General features: G+C 44.5%; 1 protein-coding gene and 1 long non-coding RNA gene across 2 annotated transcripts in view; both read right to left on the bottom strand.

Moving 5' to 3' along the window:
- Nucleotides 1-21,607, bottom strand: part of LOC134984235 (uncharacterized) — a 379,662-nt gene that overhangs the window by 163,664 nt on the left and 194,391 nt on the right. The window lies entirely within an intron of this gene.
- Nucleotides 1-21,607, bottom strand: part of LOC134984229 (oocyte zinc finger protein XlCOF22-like) — a 130,793-nt gene that overhangs the window by 89,368 nt on the left and 19,818 nt on the right. The gene's annotated exons all lie outside the window — the stretch shown is intronic.

Here is a 21,607-nt window from a genome sequence, read left to right as displayed (position 1 = left end):
GAGGCGGCCAGATAGGAATGTGAAGGTACGCATCCTTGATATCCAGGGATACTAGGAATTCCCCCTCTTCCAGACCTGAGATCACCGCTCTCAGAGACTCCATCTTGAATTGGGAGACCCTTAAGTAGGGGTTCCATGACTTCAGGTTCAGTACAGGCCTCACCGAACCAGCCGGTTTTGGTACCACAAACAGGTTTGAGTAATGACCCTTGTTTTTTTGGTGAGGTGGAACTGGAACAATGACATTTGTTCATACCAATTTTTGAATGGCTTCCTGTAGGACAGCACTTTCTGTCAGCGAAGCTGGTAAGCCTGATTTGAAGAATCTGTGAGGTGGGAGTTCCTGAAACTCCAGTCTGTACCCCTGGGCAACAATATCTGTCACATAGGGGTCCAGGCACAATGACGCCCAGATGTGACTGAAATCTTTTAGTCTCGTTCCCACCTGCCCGATCTCCAGGTTGGGAGGTCCACCGTAATGCTGAAGATTTGAAGGAAGCAGAGCCTGACTTCTGTTCCTGGGAACCTGTTGGTGTAGGTTTACTGGATTTCCTCTTCTAAAGGTGGGGTCGGTTTGGATTTTTTAAATTTTGCAGTGTAGGCGTAGGATAAGATTTCCTAGCCTGTGTTGGTGCAGAGTGAAGAAATGACGACTTCCCCGCAGTCGCTGTGGAAATCCAAGCATCCAATGCGTCCCCAAATAGTGCCTGACCTGTGAAGGGCAGGTTCTCCACACTTTTCTTGGATTTTGCATCCACAGACCATTGGCATAGCCAGAGTCCACTGCGCGCGGACACTGCCATGGAAGTAGCCCTTGCATTAAGCAGGCCAATGTCCTTCATGGCCTCCACCATGAAATTTGCAGAATCCTGTTTGTGACGTAAAAACAAGTCATAGTATCTAAGTCCTCTAGTAAGGTGCCTGACCACTTTACTATGGCTTTAGAAATCCATGTACAAGCAATAGTGGGCCTTGATGGTGTAGGAGCTTCCTTTAAATGGCAAATATATATTGATTCAAGCTTTTTCACATTAACTAAGATATTTACTGCTCCTCACAAATTTAGGTTCGTGTTTCCTTAAAAGCTTCACAGATATATTATAAGCAACATTGTATTTCAAAGCATGAATTACTCATTGTTATAACGCCAGATGTATCCAAGGCCAGTCAAGCATATCGCCAAAAGTTCTGAACATCGAGGAGGATTTTGACCTGTCCTGACCTCCAGAAAGGATGTTCCGGGAAAGCTGATAATCGCAAAGCAATAAATATATTTTAATTGCAAATTATTATCTTGTTTGACAAATGACGTGTTTCAGTTTTCCAGACATACATGGTGTATTCTGATTGGCTAATTGTATTGGCACACATGAATCCTTTGTTCTTTCACTATAAAATAAAGCTTATATGGCCCCTAAGACAGATCAACTATGAACTGCTTAGGTTACACAATGATCCTGTGTCACCTATTCATTCACTCATCTCCAACCGGTTGCTAAGGGGAACAGCATTCTGACTGATGACTGAAGAGAGTTTATAATCAGACCTGAATAGGTTAACATACCCTATCATTTTGGGATCTCGTCCGGGATATTCCAGCATCTCCTCCACTGGCAATAAATCCTCTGATCTTTCAGGAACCGCTGATAACAAAAAAAAAAACGGTAAGTGAGATTTATTGTGTAGATTTCTACCTGCTCACTTGAACTCAGCGCTTCCTGTGTAAATCAAGGGGAAGTCCAGTCGGGAAGGTCAGAGAATATTTTAAAGAGCCCAGTGTCAGTCAGAAGACATTTTTTTAAGGTACCATACATGTATGTTATATTGTTGAATTATGTTATATTGTTGAATTGTGGGTAAATAATTTCAGATAATTTGTCACAAGTGCACAGGGGGAATTAATCAAGTATGCAGAAAACTTTTAAATTGTGCAAGTACTAATGCATGTTTGTTAAGAAAATAGAGCCGTTTTATAAAGGTGGCGCATGGCCAAGATATGTTCTAATGCTGATAACCAGTTTGAATTGATAAATAACCAAAGAGGTGTATGCAAATCTTGTACCTGTGTTGTTGTGTTAAGAAAATATAAAGGGTCTGTAGCACCAAGATTGCTGGCAATTACAGGCACTGAAGTCTCATTTGGTTATGTGGAAAATGATGATGAATTTTATTGTACAAAAGGTTGTCAATTTAAAAAGAGAATTGTTGGAACATTACATTAAGAATGATTGATTTAACATCATAACCTATTGGCCTAGGAACCACATAATCCCAGGTCTAAGACCCATGTGCCCGTGCAGCCTCAAACAGCTGCGTGCACGCAGATAACGGATATAGGATTTACTGTCATCCTTGTTTTTGTATCCTTGCACTGTTATATGTACTCTGTCAAAATGCTTTTGAAAAGGTGGGGGGGAGTCGGGTTGTCTGCTGAATAATGAAACCAGTGTAACTAGATTTTGCTGCACACATTGTACTGTATATATTGTATGTCCCTATGCAAGACAGTTAAGGGGTAGAATTGGGTCAGTAATATAGAACAGCTACTGTCTGAAAGAGACACATGGTGAACATATTCCAAGTATAGTGGGGAGTTTACCAAGAACACAAGGTACAAACAGGAGTCTATATAGGCAGGGGGATAGACCCTTGGAGTAACTTAACAATAATATTAGGGACGCATCTCAGTGATCCAGAAGAAATAATCTATTATGCAGGTCTCACTTGGGGAGCAGTACTAACAGATTTTCCACAAAAGCAGGGAGGAAGGGGCAACACTACAATCCCAGTCGTTTGTCCACAGACGGATTTAAGAAGCTCTTTAGGTACAAGGATAGAAGAGATTCTTCAGAGTCAGCGTCTCACAAGGAGATTTTAATTCCCTCGTAAGGAGTTACTAAAATACCACATCAGGATGGGTTCAAACCCGTGGATATTGTTAATAACAAGGAGGGAAGAAAAGCTTTAAAAGGAGATTTTAAGTCCCTCATAAGGAGTTATTAAAATACCACATCAGGAGGGGTTCAAACCCGTGGATAGAGTTAGTAACAAGGAGGGAAGAAAAGCTTTGAAAGGAGATTTTAAGTCCCTCAAAAGGAGTTATTAAAATACCACATCAGGAGGGGTTCCGCGCACGTTCACCCAGGCATGGGAGCGCGGTCTGTAAAGATGTCAGGGCCCGACAAACCCGTGGATATTGTTAATGACAGGGAGGGTAATAAATCTCTGAAAGGAATTTCAAAAGAGCAGGCTTCCCGTCAGAAGGGACACTTGACCTAGAGAAATGGGAAAAATTTGCCTCCTGTAACAAAAGTTGGATAATTAAGCATAATAGTAGAGATCAAGCATCCATCTGGATCACTGTAGCAAAAGAATTAGGAGCAGAGAATAGAAGAAGAGATGAGGAAAATTATTTCCCCATTGTACCAGAGTACTCAATAGCACCACAACCAGCGTTAAACTCACTGCCTGTAATTGCAGCAACAGCACCTGCACACTATACCCCACCCCTATACCCAGACATGCATGCACACCAAGGTACCCATAGTATGAACAGAATGAAATCATCTGCAAGCTCACTAACAGTAAAAATTGAAAAAAAAAAAAGATGAAGAAAGGAAAAGAGTGACGAATAATCAGCCCTATCTTAGAAGGATCTGTGGTTGAAAATCCGAATGATTTACCTGAGCTATGTGTACAGAGTATGCCCCAGTGTCCTGATACTTTATCACAAGAAACCCCAACAAGACCAACCAAAGAAACTACCCACCTAATGCTTCCCTCATGTTTAAACGAGTGGTAGACACCTGGAATCAAGCTGAGTCCAGTAAACAATTGTCCACAATCAGGAACTATAGGCGAAAGGGTGCAAATCAGGTGAAGAGGAGAAGCAAGGGGTCAAGACACAGCCTCTACAGCTTTTCATGCCCAGGTGCATAATGTACATAATAAACTGACATATTTTCCAGAAAGATTGTGTCCGGTATGTCAGTTTTGCGTTCCAGAAGGATATGAACATTGCCCAAATTGTGGAAACTGGATTTCACACCATGAACCACCATGCCAAGATATCTATGCGACTAGAAATACTGAAAGACGGTCATCATTGCCTGTTTCTCTGTATCCAGCATAAGTACAGAGAATACGCAACCCAGATAATGCAGCCAGGACGAACGAACCATACATCGTACAGAGCCAACACCACAAACCATGGTATGGCAATGACCTCGCAAATATAGTTGCAGAGTCCCCAGATCCTAGAAAAAAACAAAACACCCCAACAGCAGTTTATGCCTATATGGAAAGAATTCAAACCATATGGACACCGGCATGGGTCGACTACCACCAGTTGTGTGAGGCTATACTAGGACCAGCAACTGCCCAAACAGTAAGCACCATGTTAAAAGCAGATGCAGTAGATGATTGCCCAGCCATAACGGATGTTCCGACAGAGAAAAATAGAACAACGTTTGAAAGTGGAAAGATGTACATGACAAGACTTAAGAGATGGTGTCATGCACAGACACTCAGGGCACCAGCAGCCCCAGATTTGAAACAGGAAAAGACTGAGTCCATCAGAATTTACTATGATAAAGTCACTATACGACACACAAGATGATAGAATATGAAAGTGCGCAACTCCTGTGTCGGCAACAGTGTACTCAGTCACCACTGGCAGTTCGATAAAAGTGACTTAACCCACAGGAGACCCAAGGGTTTCAAGAGCTGTTTTTATGCACAACCAGATTCCTCTACGTTTACTTACAGATCAAGCCATTGCAACGACTGGATTGGGAGGTTAAGCCCTACCCTTGCAAGAAAGCAAAGATGTAACCTGAAATACAAACTGCTATACAAGACTATCTCTCACAGGAAAAGTAAGACAAAGAGGAACAACAACTCCCAGCATAAACATCATTATGTTAAACACCAGCCTGGGTGGACTTGGACTAAGAAAATGACATGCCAGCAGCAGTGAGAAAGAATATGCAAGTGAAGAAAGGACAAAGTATGAAGAATAATGAATGAATCATAAAGAGAGGTGATTGGAAAAAGAAAAGTTGAGAAACAATATGAAGGTTGCATGAAAGTTTGGAGACTAAAGGAAGTCTGCTTTAAGAAGGACAAAGAAAGACATCTGACAAGTGGTCAGTACTACCTGGCAAGATTACAGAGATAATGCCATGATTTAAAGCAACAGAAGCTCCGGGGTTTAAAGCAAATAATAAGGAACAAGACAGAAAATGTTCCAGAAAACAAATGAATGATGCTTCTTCTGCCAATATGAAGTACAAGCTTCTTCAGGTACTCCCCAGTGAACATAATGTCTCCAGAAGAAACAGCAGAAGGTATGATTACAGTCACCTTGCCCACTGGAGAAATACGTTTGTGCCTAATGAATGCTGGAGCCGGCACACGCAGAAGACAGCAGAGGGAGATACCACAAGAACTGGTGATATCAGAAATTCTTAAGGGGACAGGAGATGAGAGAAATGCAGTCACCAATACCAGCCCAATTCTTGACCTTGGAGTACATGTCCAGTGACTTTGCTGAAGCACAATGTACTAAAGCTTATCCAAGGAGAATACAGTACACACCAGCAGAAGTTTAACTTTCCAGCAACTTATCAAAGGAAAGAACAAAAAGCCATTTAGAAGCAAGTTAAAACAGAAGTTCAGTATTGGCTCATTCCCGCAGTACCAGTTGTAGAAGAAAGGAAGCAATACTACTGGACCAGGATAGCTTTGTGGAGGGGCTATATCACCAAGTGATTTATCCACAAAACACACAGCTAAATACAGGATGTGAATGAACTGTTGATTGCCACCACCACCAAAAGAAGTACCAAGAAGGGGCAGTGTCCTTAGTGAAGTTTCTGGAAGAACAAGACTGCAGAGCCTCAGAAGGAGAAATTGCAGCTAGTCAAGCAAGAGTTAATCTTCCTAGGACACTCAAGGTACCAGACATCTAACAAAAGTGAAAAGGAAAAGATTCAGACTGCAAGCTAAGATGCCAACTAGTGTCAAGCAAGTCAGATGATCATTCCTGGGCCTAGTAGGACACTACAGAACACGGATACCTCTAGCACCAGTCTACATGCAAGCATTGTATGACAACACTGAAAGGGAGGAGGGTCCGCATCCTACATACAGCAACAGATGAATTAGGCCATTGAACAGTTGGAAACAGCAGTTGCCTCATCTCAAGCCCTAGAACTACCTGACTATTAAAGAAGGAGGCCATATATAGAAGTCCTTATGCAAAATCATGGACTGAGGTGAAGACCAGTGGCCTACAACTTAAGCAAACTTGACAGCGGTAATCAAAGAGCACCTACCGGCATCAGAGCAGTAATAGCAGCAACAGTCCTAGAAGAGGACAAGAGCACAGGCATAGTGCTGAATCATGAACTTATCATCCAGGGTCCACATGCAGGTACAGAGAAGCTTCAACAAGCAAGAACCAAACACCTGTCAGTGGCAAGGCTGACCATGTATGAAGTAGCACTGCCAAAGTGCGACAAGTAACCATCAGAAGATGTATTACCCTCAACGCAGCAACCCTTTTCCAACATTAATCAATAAAGGTGTTGAATCTCAAGATTCAAAAGCAGGGAAACACAGATTATTTACTGATTGATGGGAAAGCCAGAAGTTTCTAATATTCACTCACGAAGGTAAACAATATGGTTGGACACGATTACCCCAAGGGGGAGCCACCAGTCCATCAGATTTCTCAGAGGCAATGGCATTAATCCTGCAGAAATGGAGACCACACTTTACAGACACCCAGTTAGTTCAATATGTCGATGATCTGCTTATTGCTGCACAGACAGAAGAGAAGTGCAAAAAGGAAACAGTATCACTACTCATCTTTTTGGCAGAAGAAGATTGCAGAGTGTCAAAAGACAAGCTTCAGCTAGTACAGAAAAAAGTTGTCTTCTTAGGACACTGCATATCTCAAGGAACAAGGCATCTTACTGATGAAAGAACAAAAGCAATAACTCAAGAAAAAACCCCAAGAACATTAAAAGAAATCAGAGCTTTCCTGGGCCTTATTGGTTATTGCAGAGAATGGATACCCTCAGCCTCATTACTGATGCAACCCCTATATGAATTAATAAAAAAGGAGGCGTCAGCAGAAAACAGGGACACCATTGAAGAAGCAGTAAGACAACTAAAGCAAACCAGAATAACAGCCCCAGCATTGGGATTGCCTGATTACACTGTGTATACAAGTACCTCACGCTGTAACAGAAATATTAAGTCAAGAAAATAGCAAGCATCTTTCTGCAGCCAGACTTACCAAATATGAAGTGATTGCCTAGCCTTCATGGAATTAGAGACTTTACCTCTTCCTAATGTCCAAGATACACCATTGGACAATCCAGACATGAACCTGTTCGTCGATGGATCAAGATATTATGATAATGGATCCCCAAAGACAGGATATGCAGTAACAACTGAAACTGAAGTCATAGACTCTGGAGCATTGCTACCAAGTATGTCAGCACAAGAAGCAGAACTCATAGCAATGACCAAAGCCTGCATACATGCTGAGAATATGACAGCCAACATCTATACGGATTCACGCTATGCTTGGGGGGTGTCCCAAGATTACGCTGTTATTTGGAAAAGTAGGGACTTCAAAGGTGCAAATGGAAAACCCATCAAACAGGCCAGTTTGATTATGGAACTCTTCAGAGCATTGGAACTACCTAAAAGAATTGGAATAATCAAGGTACAAACACATACTAAGAGCCAAACCATGGAAGCTAAAGGAAATGCATTTGCAGATGCAGAAGCCAAGAGAATTGCCTTACAATCAAAAGAACTTGAGCAAGTCTTCGTAGCTCAAGATGTGAAGCAAATGCCTAGTGAACAGGAGCTGATCAAAATTCAACAACAAGCATCACAAGGAGAAAAAGAAAAATGGACACGACTGGGGGCAGAAGAAGATGAACATGGACTTTGGAAGTCAAGAGAATTGAAGTACTGTCTACCAGCAGCTCTATTTCCACCTATGTTACAAGTAGCTCATGGACAAGTACACCATTCAAAGGAAGCCATGGTGAATAGAGTACAAGAGCATTGGATAGCTCCAGGCTTCAATAAAGCTGCAACAAACTTTGTAGCAGGATGCTGGATCTGTGGAATCAGCAATCCACGACAAAGAACCAAGACACCTCTAGGAACTATACCCAAAGCCTTTTACCCATTTGAAAGACTACAAATTGACTATATACAGTGGCCACGAAGCAGTCCATATGAATATGTACTAGTAGCAACGGACATGTTTAGTCACTGGGCCGAAGCCTGGCCAGTAAGCAAAGCCACAGCAAAAACCACTGCAAAGAAACTGATAGCAGAAGTAGTATGTAGATTTGGGATACCTGCGGTTATAGAATCAGATAGAGGTACACATTTCACAGGAGAAGTCATGCAGCATATAATGAAAGATTTGGGGGTACAGCAGGCCTTCCATGTGCCTTACCAGCCCCAGGCGAGTGGGAGGGGGGACATCTGAACTTTGACCTTAAGCTAAAACTACAGAAAATGACAGAAACCAAAAGAACTTGTCCAGAATGCCTACCTATAGTCTTGTTTAATATTAGGACCACACCCATGAAACCTAGTAAACTGACTCCATATGAAATATTGTTTGGGTCAGCTCTAAGAACAGGTTGTTATTATCCACAACAATTACAACATAATCATGGTGATTTAACAGGTTATGTACAGGAGGTCTGTAAAACGTTGACTAACCTCCATTGCCAAGTGTTGTCTTCCATTCCAGACCCAGAGGGATCAGCTACGCATAAGCTACATCCAGGAGATTGGGTCTATTTAAAGAGACATGTGAGAAAGACCTTTGAACCAAGATATGATAGTCCATATCAAGTGCTGCTAACCATGTCTACCTTAAATTAAGGTGAAAGGTCGTGACATTTGGATACACGCCTCGCACTCAAAGAAGTTGACAGTGACTCTCCAGCCAGAAGAATGAAGTCGCTTATCCTTTGATTGTTGTTAGGGGTAATCCCCAAGGTTTGGACTATAAGTCCAGGGGACTGGTTTACTGAAAGAGAATAGTTCAGGCCTAGATAGTGTAGGTAAAATAGGGAGAAAAAGTGGAATCAAAAAGAGGGAAAATGATGGTGTAGGAGCTTCCTTTAAATGGCAAATATATATTGATTCAAGCTTTTTCACATTAACTAAGATATTTACTGCTCCTCACAAATTTAGGTTCGTGTTTCCTTAAAAGCTTCACAGATATATTATAAGCAACATTGTATTTCAAAGCATGAATTACTCATTGTTATAACGCCAGATGTATCCAAGGCCAGTCAAGCATATCGCCAAAAGTTCTGAACATCGAGGAGGATTTTGACCTGTCCTGACCTCCAGAAAGGATGTTCCGGGAAAGCTGATAATCGCAAAGCAATAAATATATTTTAATTGCAAATTATTATCTTGTTTGACAAATGACGTGTTTCAGTTTTCCAGACATACATGGTGTATTCTGATTGGCTAACTGTATTGGCACACATGAATCCTTTGTTCTTTCACTATAAAATAAAGCTTATATGGCCCCTAAGACAGATCAACTATGAACTGCTTAGGTTACACAATGATCCTGTGTCACCTATTCATTCACTGATCTCCAACCGGTTGCTAAGGGGAACAGCATTCTGACTGATGACTGAAGAGAGTTTATAATCAGACCTGAATAGGTTAACATACCCTATCAGCCTTAAAGCCACGCCTGTAGCAGGGTATAGTGATTTGAGCGTAGTTTCAATCTTGCGGTCAGCCAGCTCCTTTAAGGCGGTTCAACCAGGGACAGGTAAAACCACCTTTTTAGACAGACTAGATACAGAAGCGTCTACTACAGGTGGGTTTTCCCACTTCTTTCTATCCTCTTCAGGGAAAGGGCAAGCAATGAGAATTCTTTTAGGGAACTGGAATTTTTTCTCTGGGTTTTCCCAGGATTTTTCAAACAAGGAGTTTAACTCCTTAGAAGCAGGGAAGGTAAGCAAGGATTTCTTATTTACTGTAAAATAAGATTCCTCTACTTGTTCTGGAACCTTCTCAGAAATATGCAAAACATCCCTAATGGCTTCAGTCATTAGCTGCACCCCTTTAGCAGGGGATGCATCCCCCTTCCTCCCCGCATATCCCCATCACCGTCCCCTGTATCAGAGTCGGTGTCAGTGTCAGCTTGCATTATCTGGACAAGTGTACATTTTTGGGGTATGTAGGTGGGGTTTTAGATGAAGTAGTGGGAGCTGAATACTTCAAACCCACTACAGATTGTCTCAAAACCTGCGTCTCTTTCTCAGTATGTGACATCCTTGTTGAAATCTGGGATATCATTCCCCTTAAAGAATCCACCCATGGGGGTTTGGATTCAGAAGGCTGAGACAGCACATTGCAGTCCTGAGTACATAGAATAGACTCCTCAGGAGAAGATACACACTCTGCAGCACAGGACACAGAGTCCTTAGACATGGTAATGTGGATACACACACTTACACACACCGGAAAATGTCAGACACAGTTTCCCCCAGAGTACCTTCAGAGAGACACAGAGTATAAGGAGCCAGCCACACAGCGCCCCTGTAGGCAGTTATTATGATAAAAGCCCGGCGCTGACTAACTAAATAGGGTAACTAGTACTATAATCATACTCCCCCTCCCCCCTGTCTATAACACCCTAGTACCGTAGAGGATATCTGGAGTTAAGTGGAGGGCAGCGCTCCCCATCAGAATTATGTTCCTATGATCTGCAGGGAGAAAATGACGCTGGTGAGTGCTGGATCCGCTCTGAGGAAGCCCCGCCCCCTGTAATGGCGCACGGCTTCCCGCACTTATTGTTTATACTGGCCTGAGGATTTGTGTGTGTTAACAGTGGGATTAGGCCCTGTTAACTATGTGACCAGTGTAGGGTTAACGTGCTGGCTCAGGAGCCTTCCAGGAGCACAGCTTTGTCAGAGCTGCACTCTAACCCTTGTGCCGCCATACCCGCCTGCGACCCACTAACCGGGACACCGGCACTATAATCACCACTCTTCTTTCTTCTGGCTCTGTTAGGGGGTGGCGGACGTGCTGCGGGAGTGAGCGGTCACCTCGTGGGCTTGTGATCAGCACCCTCAGGAGCTCAGTGTCCTGTCAGCGGAGTGGAGAACCATTATCTCTCCATTAAGTTGGTTCCTACTCCCCCACTAGGTCCCACGAAGCAGCGAGGCTGTTGCCAGCAGCCTTCCTGTAAAACAACAAACTCTAAACTTTAATAAAAGAATAAAACTAAGAACACTCGTAGGAGCTCCCCTAGCTGTGACCGGCTCCTCCAGGCACATTTTCTAAACTGAGTCTGCCAGTGGCTCCTTGTGGACCCGTCTATACCCCATGGTAAAAAATTGGACCCCAGCATCCGCTAGGATGTAAGAGAAAAATGAAACAAACAATGTGTAGAATTGTCTGCAAGTAGATGGTCTTGGCTCAGCCCACTGAATCCCCAGAAGGAGAAGGATGGTGTGTGTAAAAAACAGCGTACCCCAGCTCACAGATAAGTCACACCAGCTGTGTGCATAAAGGTATCTTTGTCTTCATTAACCACTTAACTGACGATTTATTTCGCCGAAAACCGCTCTGAAATTGTCGGGTTTTTTATGAGTGAATTAGGTGAAGAACATGAATTTAACCATATTCCAAAAGATTTTAGTAAAATAAAAAAAAAAAAAAGGAAATAAAATATTTATTTTTACATTTTTTTCCAAACATCGAAACATTGATCGGGAACATCACGACCATCGGAACATTGCGGCTTTCATTTTGAAAGTCGGTACAGCCTGCAGGTATACAGGGTGGGTCTGGGGGTGGTTTTGGGGGGGGGGGGGGGGAGGGGTAATTTCGACTCCCAGCGGCTGCCGTTGTCTGCAGCCACTGGAGGGGGAGATCCTGCCATGCTGACCAATCACTAGTGATCGGCAGCATGGTAGACACAGGGGGAGAGTGCAGGAAGGCAGAGGGACCTTCCGGTACCTCTGACTGTTACATTCTTGGTGCTCTGAACAAAGAGGTGTAGTGTAGCAACTCCAAAGCACCAGAACATGACGCTGAAATAATGGCCAGGTGTGATGGTAACCCCTAGCAACCTACCTCCGTTGTTTCACCCACGTGGTCAGTTTACGCCTGTGAGACTGTGGTTTCTTGGGCCTACGGCAGCCTCGTTTGGAGGGCGGATTAGGTCAGCCCAACTCCGATGCCCCCAGGTCTTAATGTGAGACAAGTCGTGAACCGAGACGGGATGATAACAAGGGGACCTCTAACTAAAGCAAACAGAAGCCTAGGGGCTACTAAGAAACCTAAAACTAAATATATGTGCAGCACGCCACCAAAGAAGAAGAACAACAAAGGTTCCACTGTCCACACCCTACACGGCACCGTCATGTACCGGGAGGAAAGTGAGAGCGGAAACCTCCACAAAAACACCAGTAACAAATGAACACAAGGACTCAGCGACCAAGGCCGCAAGACGCGTCAGAAGCCGCTACTCACGAAGCCGGGAGAGAACCCCGCGATGACTGTTACAGGTACACTCAACTAGAGAACTGGAAAGATTCCCACGACCGGCTTCTGAACTCCTGGACTCAGGACCACAGGGAGCTGGATCAACCAGATAACAGCACGCTGGACAATGAACTCTGCAGGGCAGGAACAGCATACAGGAAGCTATCACCGGCGAGGCTGCAATGTGCTGGTTCCAATAAAAAGGCCCTGCTGACCAATAACAGAAGAGCCAGCAAGACCAGCCCCCAGACCCTAATTGATAGTTGTCGTGCAGCTGCCCTGCTGCACGAACAACTAATCAGGTACAATCAGTATCTGGCAACGGGGAACGCGGTCCGCCAGCGGCGTCCCCGTTGCCATGGTCCCGGCGGCTGTGGACGCCTGGCGTCCTAGCGTTTCCAGGGAACCGGTGGCTACAGCACGCACGGCGCCCTGGCATTGCTAGGTGCCAGTCGGGCGAAGAGGGAGGTGCGGCGGCCGTGACCATCGCTCGGCAACCGTCGGAGGGGCGCCACGGACCGCCGCGCCTAACAAGATGTACACCAGGATGGGCAGGATATTGGTGTAGCTGGCGCTGAGGAGGAAGTTGACCATGAGGATTCTGATGATGATGTGTTGGTTTGAATAAGGCACCAGTGGAGACAGTTGTTGTCCATGGGATGAGAAAGCCCATTGACATGCCTGGGCAAAATACAAAAAAGCCACCTCTTCGGTTTGGAATTTTTTCTCCACAAATCTGTAAAACAGGTGTCAAGCCGTGTGTTGCCTTTGTCAATCTGTAATAAGTAGGGGTAAGGATGTTAACCACCTAGGAACATCCTCCCTTAAATGTCACCTGCAGCTCTTTCATCAGAAGTCATTGTCAAGTTCAGAAACTTTGGGTGAGAGCGTAAGCAGTCCACTGACACCTAAATCCCTTCTTCCTGTTGTACCCAAGCTTCTGCAAGCCACACCACCAACTCCCTCAACGTCAATTTCCTACTCAGTCAGGAACGTCAGTAGTCCTGCAGGCCATGTCACTGGCATGACTGACGAGTCCTCTCCAAACCGGGATTCCTCTGGAGGATCCTTCAGTGGTATGCCTACTGCTGCTGCTTCCACTGCTGTTGTTGCTGCTGGGAGTCGATCGTCTTCCCAGGGGCGAAGTTAGAAGACCACTTGTACTTCTTAAACTTAGCAATTGACTGTCCAGCAGTCATTTGTGAGGAAAATGAAATATGACAGAAGTCACCTGTTGCAAAGCAGATAACTGAGGCCATAACAACTATGCTGGTGGTAGACGTGCGTCCGGTATCTGCCATTAGGGCACTGTGATTTCAGACAGTTGATGGACATTCTGTGTCCCCGTACCAAATCCCGTCTAGATTCCACTTCACTAGGCAAGCGATTCCCAGACTGTACAGGGACATTTATAAAAGTTGTCCTCCGTGTCCTTAAAAATGCGGATGTACCCAATGTCCACTTAACCACGGACAAACTAAGGACTACATGACTGTGACAGCCCACTGGGTAGATTTTTTGCCTCCCCCAGCAAAAACAGCAGCGGCACCAGTAGCAGCATCTTGCAAATGCCAACTCATTCATAGGCAGGCTACGCTGTGTATCACCAGTTTCCGTTAGAGGCACACCTCTGACAACCTCTTACGGAAACTGAGGAACATCATCGCACAACGGCTTACCCCACTTTCCTACGACTCCCCTGGGGATTTGTGATATCGGACAACGCCGCCAATTTTGTGCATGCATTACATCTTGGCAAATTCCAGCACATCCCATGTTTTGCACATACAATTAATTTGGTGGTGCAGAATTTTTTTAAAAATGACAGGGGCGTGTTGGAGATGCTGTCGATGGCCCGAAAAATTGCATGCCACTTTTGACATTCAGCCACTGTGTGCCAAAGACTGGAGTGCCAGCAAACACTCCTGAACCTGCCCTGCCATCACCTGAAACAAGAGGTGGCAACGAGGGGGAATTCAACCCTCTATATGCTTCAGAGGATGGAGGAGCAGCAAAAGGCCATTATAGCCTATACGTCCACCTACGATACAGGCAGTGGCGTAACTAGAATTATTTTCCCCCCAAACCAAAATATTCTCTGGCACCCCTTCCCCCACCCCCCATAATTGGCTCTAGCAAAGACGCGCACCACAAAAAGGGGCATGGCTTTGCATAAAGGGGTGTGTCATTGCAGGAAAAGACTACCTTATACCCCAGTTTTGCAACCTGCACGCCCAGACATTGACTACCACAGGAAAACATTACTCCTGATTCATGCCCCTTACATTATTTGCCATTTTTCCTCCATATAGTAATGCCCAGGATACATTATGCCACATACTGCAATGGCCCTTAGACATTATGCCACACACAATAATGCCCATGACACAATATGCCACATACCATAATGCCCCCGACACATTATGCCACACACCGTAATGCCTGTGACACATTATGACAGGCATCGCAATGCCCGTTATACATTATGCTACACACTGCAATGCCCCTGATACATTATGCCACACACTGCAATGTCCATGATACATTATGCCACACACTGCAATGACTCCGAGACATTATACCACAATGCCCATGATATAGTATACCACACACCGTAATTCCTGTGACACATACCGCATGCCCATTATACCCTATGCCACACACCGCAATGCCCATTATACATTATGCCACACTCTGCAATGCCCCTGAGAAATTATACCACAGTGCCCGTGATATAGTATGCCACACACCGTAATGCCTGTTGACACATTATGACACACACCGCAATGTCCGTGATACATTATGCCACACACCGTAATGCCCATTACACATTAAGTCATAAAGTAAGGCTTCTAATTACTTTTAAATTACCTGCTCATTGCCAGGGGTTTCATGCTCAGGGTCTCATGCTCGTTGCCAGGGATTTCATGCGGTAGGTGTTATGTTTGTTGCCAGATGTATCATATGCTGGGTTTCAAGCTTTTTGCCAGGTAATAATATTTGTTGCAAGGGGTTTCATGCACTGGGTGTCATGCTCGTTGCTAGGGGGTAATGTTTGTTGCCTGGGATTTAACGAGCTGGGTGTTGTGCTTGTAACCAGGGGGTAATGATTTTTGCTAGGGCTGTGCTTCCAGTGCCACATATGCCTCCAGTGCCAGATATTCCCCCACAGTGCCAGGTACACATATACCCCCGCTGCCAAATATGCCCACCCCAGTGCTAGGTACACATATACCACCAGTGCCAAATATGCTCCCCCAAGTGCCAAATATGCCCCCTAGTGACAAATATGCTCCCCCCGTGCCATGGACCCCCTTATCCCCTCTGGCCTACCCCGCTGCCGTGCTGTGAGTTTTGGGAAGGAGGACACAGAGGGCACAGCCGCGCCTCTCCTGAGTCCTTCCTGCGTTTTCGGCGGCAGTGGTGTGTCTGTCAAATGAAGTGCTAGTTTGTAAGCCAATCAGAGCTCACAAATAGGCACTTCATTAAACATACACGCCGCTGCCGCCGGAGATCCAGGAGGAACACAGGAAAGACACGCACTGTGCCCTCCATGTCCTTCCCAGCAAAAATGAGTGGTGGGAGCTAGGGCGCCCAGCAGCCCTGCGCACTTCCAAGCGATCGCAGTGGCTGTGGACCCCTAGTTACGCCACTGGATACAGGCAAAGGAGGAAGAATACACCTGACTCAAGCGCAATGGAGAATGATTCCCGTGTTTTGCAAAGTTCTCAAACCCTTCAAACTTGTCACACGTGAAGTCAATTCAGACACTGCCAGCTTGAGTCAGGTCATTCCCCTCATCAGGATTTTGCAGAAGCAGCTGGAGAAATTGAAGGAGTATCTAAGACAGAGCAATTCCGGTAAGTATGTGGGACTTGTTGATGGAGAGTTTATATCTAAAGAAGCCTTAATGTGTGGCGCACTCTTTTTTGTTTGTTTCATGAATAAATGAAGACATAACTTTTATTATTTTTATTTAAGATAGATTTTTCAATAGGCATGACATAAGGCAATTCATTGTCACCCTGGAAAGACAAAAAATTAATGAAAGATATAAAATAATTTATATACCAGCACTACCTGTGTATGGGTATATGGGTAGAGCAATAATTGATATAAGCAAGTGAAATATAAAAGGAATTTAAACACAGGTTTTATTTATCAAATTTAACAGGATTGTGACCTCAGAAAAAAAACTCTTACAGCTGCGCCCTGCAGAGCATTACTACTGCATACAACCTCAGTGCTCCCTGCAGAGTGTTACTACTGCATGCAACCTAAGTTACCCTTTTTGGTAACCACAATGTTTTACAATGACCACTTTGTTACTACCCGTAGCGTATCACACGTTAAGACAGTGTTACTCCCTATAATGTATAACAGTGGGATCGTTCTCAGGGGCACAAAGAAACATATATGTACAATTCAGCACATATGTAATAATATTGGTATTGAGAGGAAATGTTTTCCTATAACAAGTATATCATTGTAAAACCCAGGCACCGATGTGATCAAGCAAACATGAAACGTACGTCATCGGAAGCTCAGACGTACACTGTCTCCGGGTGTGTGGCTTTCAAACCAGACCCGGCGTCTGTGCTCTCGAGCGGCTCCCAGCGCAGCATTACAGGTCTCCTAGCGGTACTGACACCGCTCTCTTCACAGCGCTACAGATTTCCCAGCGGCATTGACACTGCAGCCACCATTTCAGGCAGGTACTCAGAGCGCCTCTCTCATTCCCGGGACACCGCTCACCTCCTCTGCAATGTGTACCCGCAACAGGGGAGGAAGCGACTGATCCCGGGGACAGCAGAAGCTGCTGCACTTTATCTTTCCTTCTGCTCTGGTGCTGGTGCTTTCCCTGCTCATTGTTCCCAGTCACTGCCCCACGGCACATGGGATAAAAGTAGAAGGGGGATTCAGCCTATATACACCAGAGCTTCTTTATATCTATCAGAGGAAGGATCTCTACCAGAAGAATGGTTATAGCACTGTTTATATAACAGCATATATTATCATTATTACAGGCTGCTACTCTCTCCCCAGCCTCATTCATTCTTCAGATGTTATATTTCTGTAGCGGGTGCTGGAGATACAGAAAGGTGGTTCTCCTGATTTGTGGAGTCATTGCATACAGACGTCATTACTAGTCACTGGTTACTACTCGTTATCTGACTGATTTATATTTATATCAGGCGTCACTCAGTGATTGGCAATAGTATTGTGTAGATGCATGTTGGGACAACTTAGCAGGCCTTTGGAATGAAACAGGCAGAAAGCTGTATATTATCTATGTACTAACCTTGGGATAATATCATGTATACCTCGCTCTGTGACAGGATTTCATAGTGTATACCTTGTTACAGGGAATATCCCTTCTCAATAACAATATTGTCACAGAATTGATACAAATGTGTAGAATTGGATATGCATGCCTTAGAGAACTGTGCTCTGTTACAGGGTTACACATGATATGCTCAGTCACAGGAGAACATCTTTTATTACCAACAATCTTGTTTTATTCCATGAGCATATCTTTGTGATGTGGTCAGTTATCAATTTATATATGTACTGAATGGGTAACACACGTGATTGAGGATTCTGATCTGGTACAGGGTTTTACAATGATATACTTGTTATAGGAAAACATTTCCTCTCAATACCAATATTATTACATATGTGCTGAATTGTACATATATGTTTCTTTGTGCCTGTGAGAACGATCCCACTGTTATACATTATAGGGAGTAACACTGTCTTATCGTGTGATACGCTACGGGTAGTAACAAAGTGGTCATTGTAAGACATAGCGGTTACCAGAAAAGGCCACTTAGGTTGTATGCAGTAGTAACGCTCTGCAGGGAACACTTAGGTTGTATGCAGTAGTAACGCTCTGCAGGGAGCACTTAGGTTGTGTGCAGTAGTAATGCTCTGCAGGGAGCACTTAGGTTGTATGCAGTAGTAACGCTCTGCAGGGAGCACTTAGGTTGTATGCAGTAGTAACGCTCTGCAGGGAGCGCTAAGGTTGTATGCAGTAGTAATGCTCTGCAGGGAGCACTTAGATTGTATGCAGTAGTAACGCTCTGCAGGGAGCACTTAGGTTGTATGCAGTAGTAACGCTCTGCAGGGAGCACTTAGGTTGTATGCAGTAGTAACGCTCTGCAGGGAGCACTTAGGTTGTATGTAGTAGTGATGCTCTGCAGGGAGCACTTAGGTTGTATGCAGCAGTGATGCTCTGCAGGGAGCACTTAGGTTGTATGCAGTAGTAATGCTCTGCAGGGAGCACTTAGGTTGTATGCAGTAGTAACGCTCTGCAGGGAGCACTAAGGTTGTATGCAGTAGTAACGCTCTGTAGGGAGCACTTAGGTTGTATGCAGTAGTAACGCTCTGCAGGGAGCACTTAGGTTGTATGCAGTAGTAACACTCTGCAGGTCGCTTGCTGTAAAACATTTTTCTGAGATCACAATCCCATTGTGAGAGGATTCAATAAATTTGATAAATAAAACCTGTGTTTAAATCCGTTTTATATTTCACTTGCTTATATCAGTTATTGCTCTACCCATATACCCATACATAGGTAGTGTTGGTATATAAATTATTTTATATCTTTCATTCATTTTTTGTCTCTCCAGGCTGACAATCAATTGCCTTATGTCATGCCTATTGAAAATTCTATCTTAAATAAAAATAATAAAAGTTATGTTTTAATTTATTCATGAAACATAAAGAAAAAAGTGTGCCACACATTAAGGCTTCTTTAGATATAAGCCCACTAGCGTTTTTTTCTAAACCCCCTAACCAGTCATTGCAATTTGCTTAATGACGCACCTCCAACCAGATTAGCTAATCTTTGGTATTAACACTATAGGATTATTCCATCTATCGGTTGGTTCATACATAGAAGGATCATAAAACAATTATCACTTGGGCCTGTGCATAGTCCTTCAGACTTAACGTCTTCCCTGGAAATACTTGTGGATGGAGCCCTTCATTCGCTTTGCCAGGATTCAAGGGTGGTCAATCTGTTGAAATCAGAGCACTACATTTTGGCCACTGTGCTCGATCCTAGGTTTAAAGCCTACGTTGTATCTCTCTTTCCGGACACAAGTCTGCAGAGGTGGAAAGACCTGCTGGTGAGAAAATTGTCAACTCAAGCGGAACGTGACCCGTCAACAGCTCCTCCTTCATTTTCTCCAGCAACTGGGGCTGCGAGGAAAAGGATAACATTTCCGAGCCCACCCGCTGGACACAAAAGTAACAATACAAGTGACACATTAACAGGAAATTGTTTCTGTCACCATAGCGACAATTATCTGGAAATAAGATAATACACAGACACATAAAAAGACCCAACGGAAATCTTTTGTTTTTAAACAACTTTATTTCATATCTTTGATACACAGATTTTTCTCTATATTTTACACTTAAAAAATACTTTACTCTGCACAACATGGATAAAATGTCCTTTAAATCACAGAAACAATTCCAGTTACATTATAGTATTGCAGGTAAGTAAAACAGATACATATCAGGAGAGACAAAACTCTATGGGGGTTATTCAGCCCCAGCTGCAATAGCGGCCCGCAGCAGTTTGCTGGTGGTGACAAAATGCACGTGCGCAGCGGCCGCGCAGACACACATTGTGGCCGCATCCCTGAGGGGTGAACGCGGGCAGGTGAGGACCATTTTCCAGGGGCTGCGTGATGTCACATCTGCGTTCATCTCTGATTAACCCCCTATAAGCTTCCAGAGTGCACCTCATATCTCATCTTTTCCAAGTTACTACAAATGATATGAGATCGGTAGCAGCACTACTTTCAGGATTATTACACAGAACACACATAAAGGCTGACACAGCAAATAACCGTAACACATACAAGGGATTAATTAGAAATAAGGAAGAATATTTATTAAGTCTAATTATCAACTGGTTCTGTGCGGAACACATACACCTCTTTACTGCCTCCAGCAGCCCCTGGTACTGCACTGCGGCCATCTGCCCTGTCTCCCACTACTGCCACCCACCCTGTCTCCCCCCCCACTACTGCCATCCACCCCGTCTCCTCCCAGTACTGACACCACCCTGTCTCCCCCCACTACTGTCACTGCCGTCTCCCCCACTACTGCCACCGCCCCATCTCCCTCCCCAAATGCCACCCACCCTGTCCTCCCCCACTACTGCCAGTGCCCTGTCTCCCCCCACTACTGCCACCCACCCTGTCCTTCCCCACTACTACCACTGCCCTGTCTCCCCTCTGACACCTTAGCGCTGCTTGGGGATAATATTACCCATAGACAGTGCCTCTGGCAGCCCCCGCTACAGCACTAGTGCCACCACCCTGTCTTCCCCGTGACATCTCAGAACTTCTTGGGGATTCTTGGTACTGCTGGTAAGAGTCCTTCATCTGCAGGTGGAAGTAAGCAGGTGGACCCTGGTCATGTAGGGCTGGGAGAGTCAGTAAGATTATGTAATAGAGTCACCATCTTACAGGCAGCCGGTGAATGGAGCAGAGAATGGGTGTTATGTGGCAGGAACGGGCTGGTTAGGTAACAGCCTGGCTGCTGCATTCTGTACAAGCTACAAGCGGTGCAATTATTTTGCTGGGAGACCCAGGTAGAGGACATTGCAGTAGTCTATGGGGTATATGCAATTCCGGGCGAATTGCGGCACATTTTCACCCATTTTTAAATTCGACACAATTCGACCGTCATATTCAATAAAAAATGAATTTGACAGTCCCGCTGTCAAAAAACGGGCGATTTGACGGATTTTGATTAGATTTTTAAAAATGTTTAAAAAACGGGGAAAAACCCGGTAAAAAATTGCGTGGGGTCCCCCCTCCTAAGCATAACCAGCTTTGGGCTCTTTGGGCCGGTCCTGGTTGCCAAAATACGGTGAAAAAAATGACAGGGGATCCCCCGTATTTTAACAACCAGCACCGGGCTCTGCGCCTGGTCCTGGTGCAAAAAATACAGGTCACACGTATTTTTTGTACCAGCACCGGGCTCCACTAGCTGGACAGATAATGCCACA

The sequence above is a fragment of the Pseudophryne corroboree genome (genome assembly GCF_028390025.1).
Source record: "Pseudophryne corroboree isolate aPseCor3 chromosome 3 unlocalized genomic scaffold, aPseCor3.hap2 SUPER_3_unloc_41, whole genome shotgun sequence".
Classification (NCBI taxonomy): domain Eukaryota; kingdom Metazoa; phylum Chordata; class Amphibia; order Anura; family Myobatrachidae; genus Pseudophryne; species Pseudophryne corroboree.
Note: the sequence above shows the minus strand (reverse complement) of the source record. Positions and strands in the feature narration are given on the sequence as shown.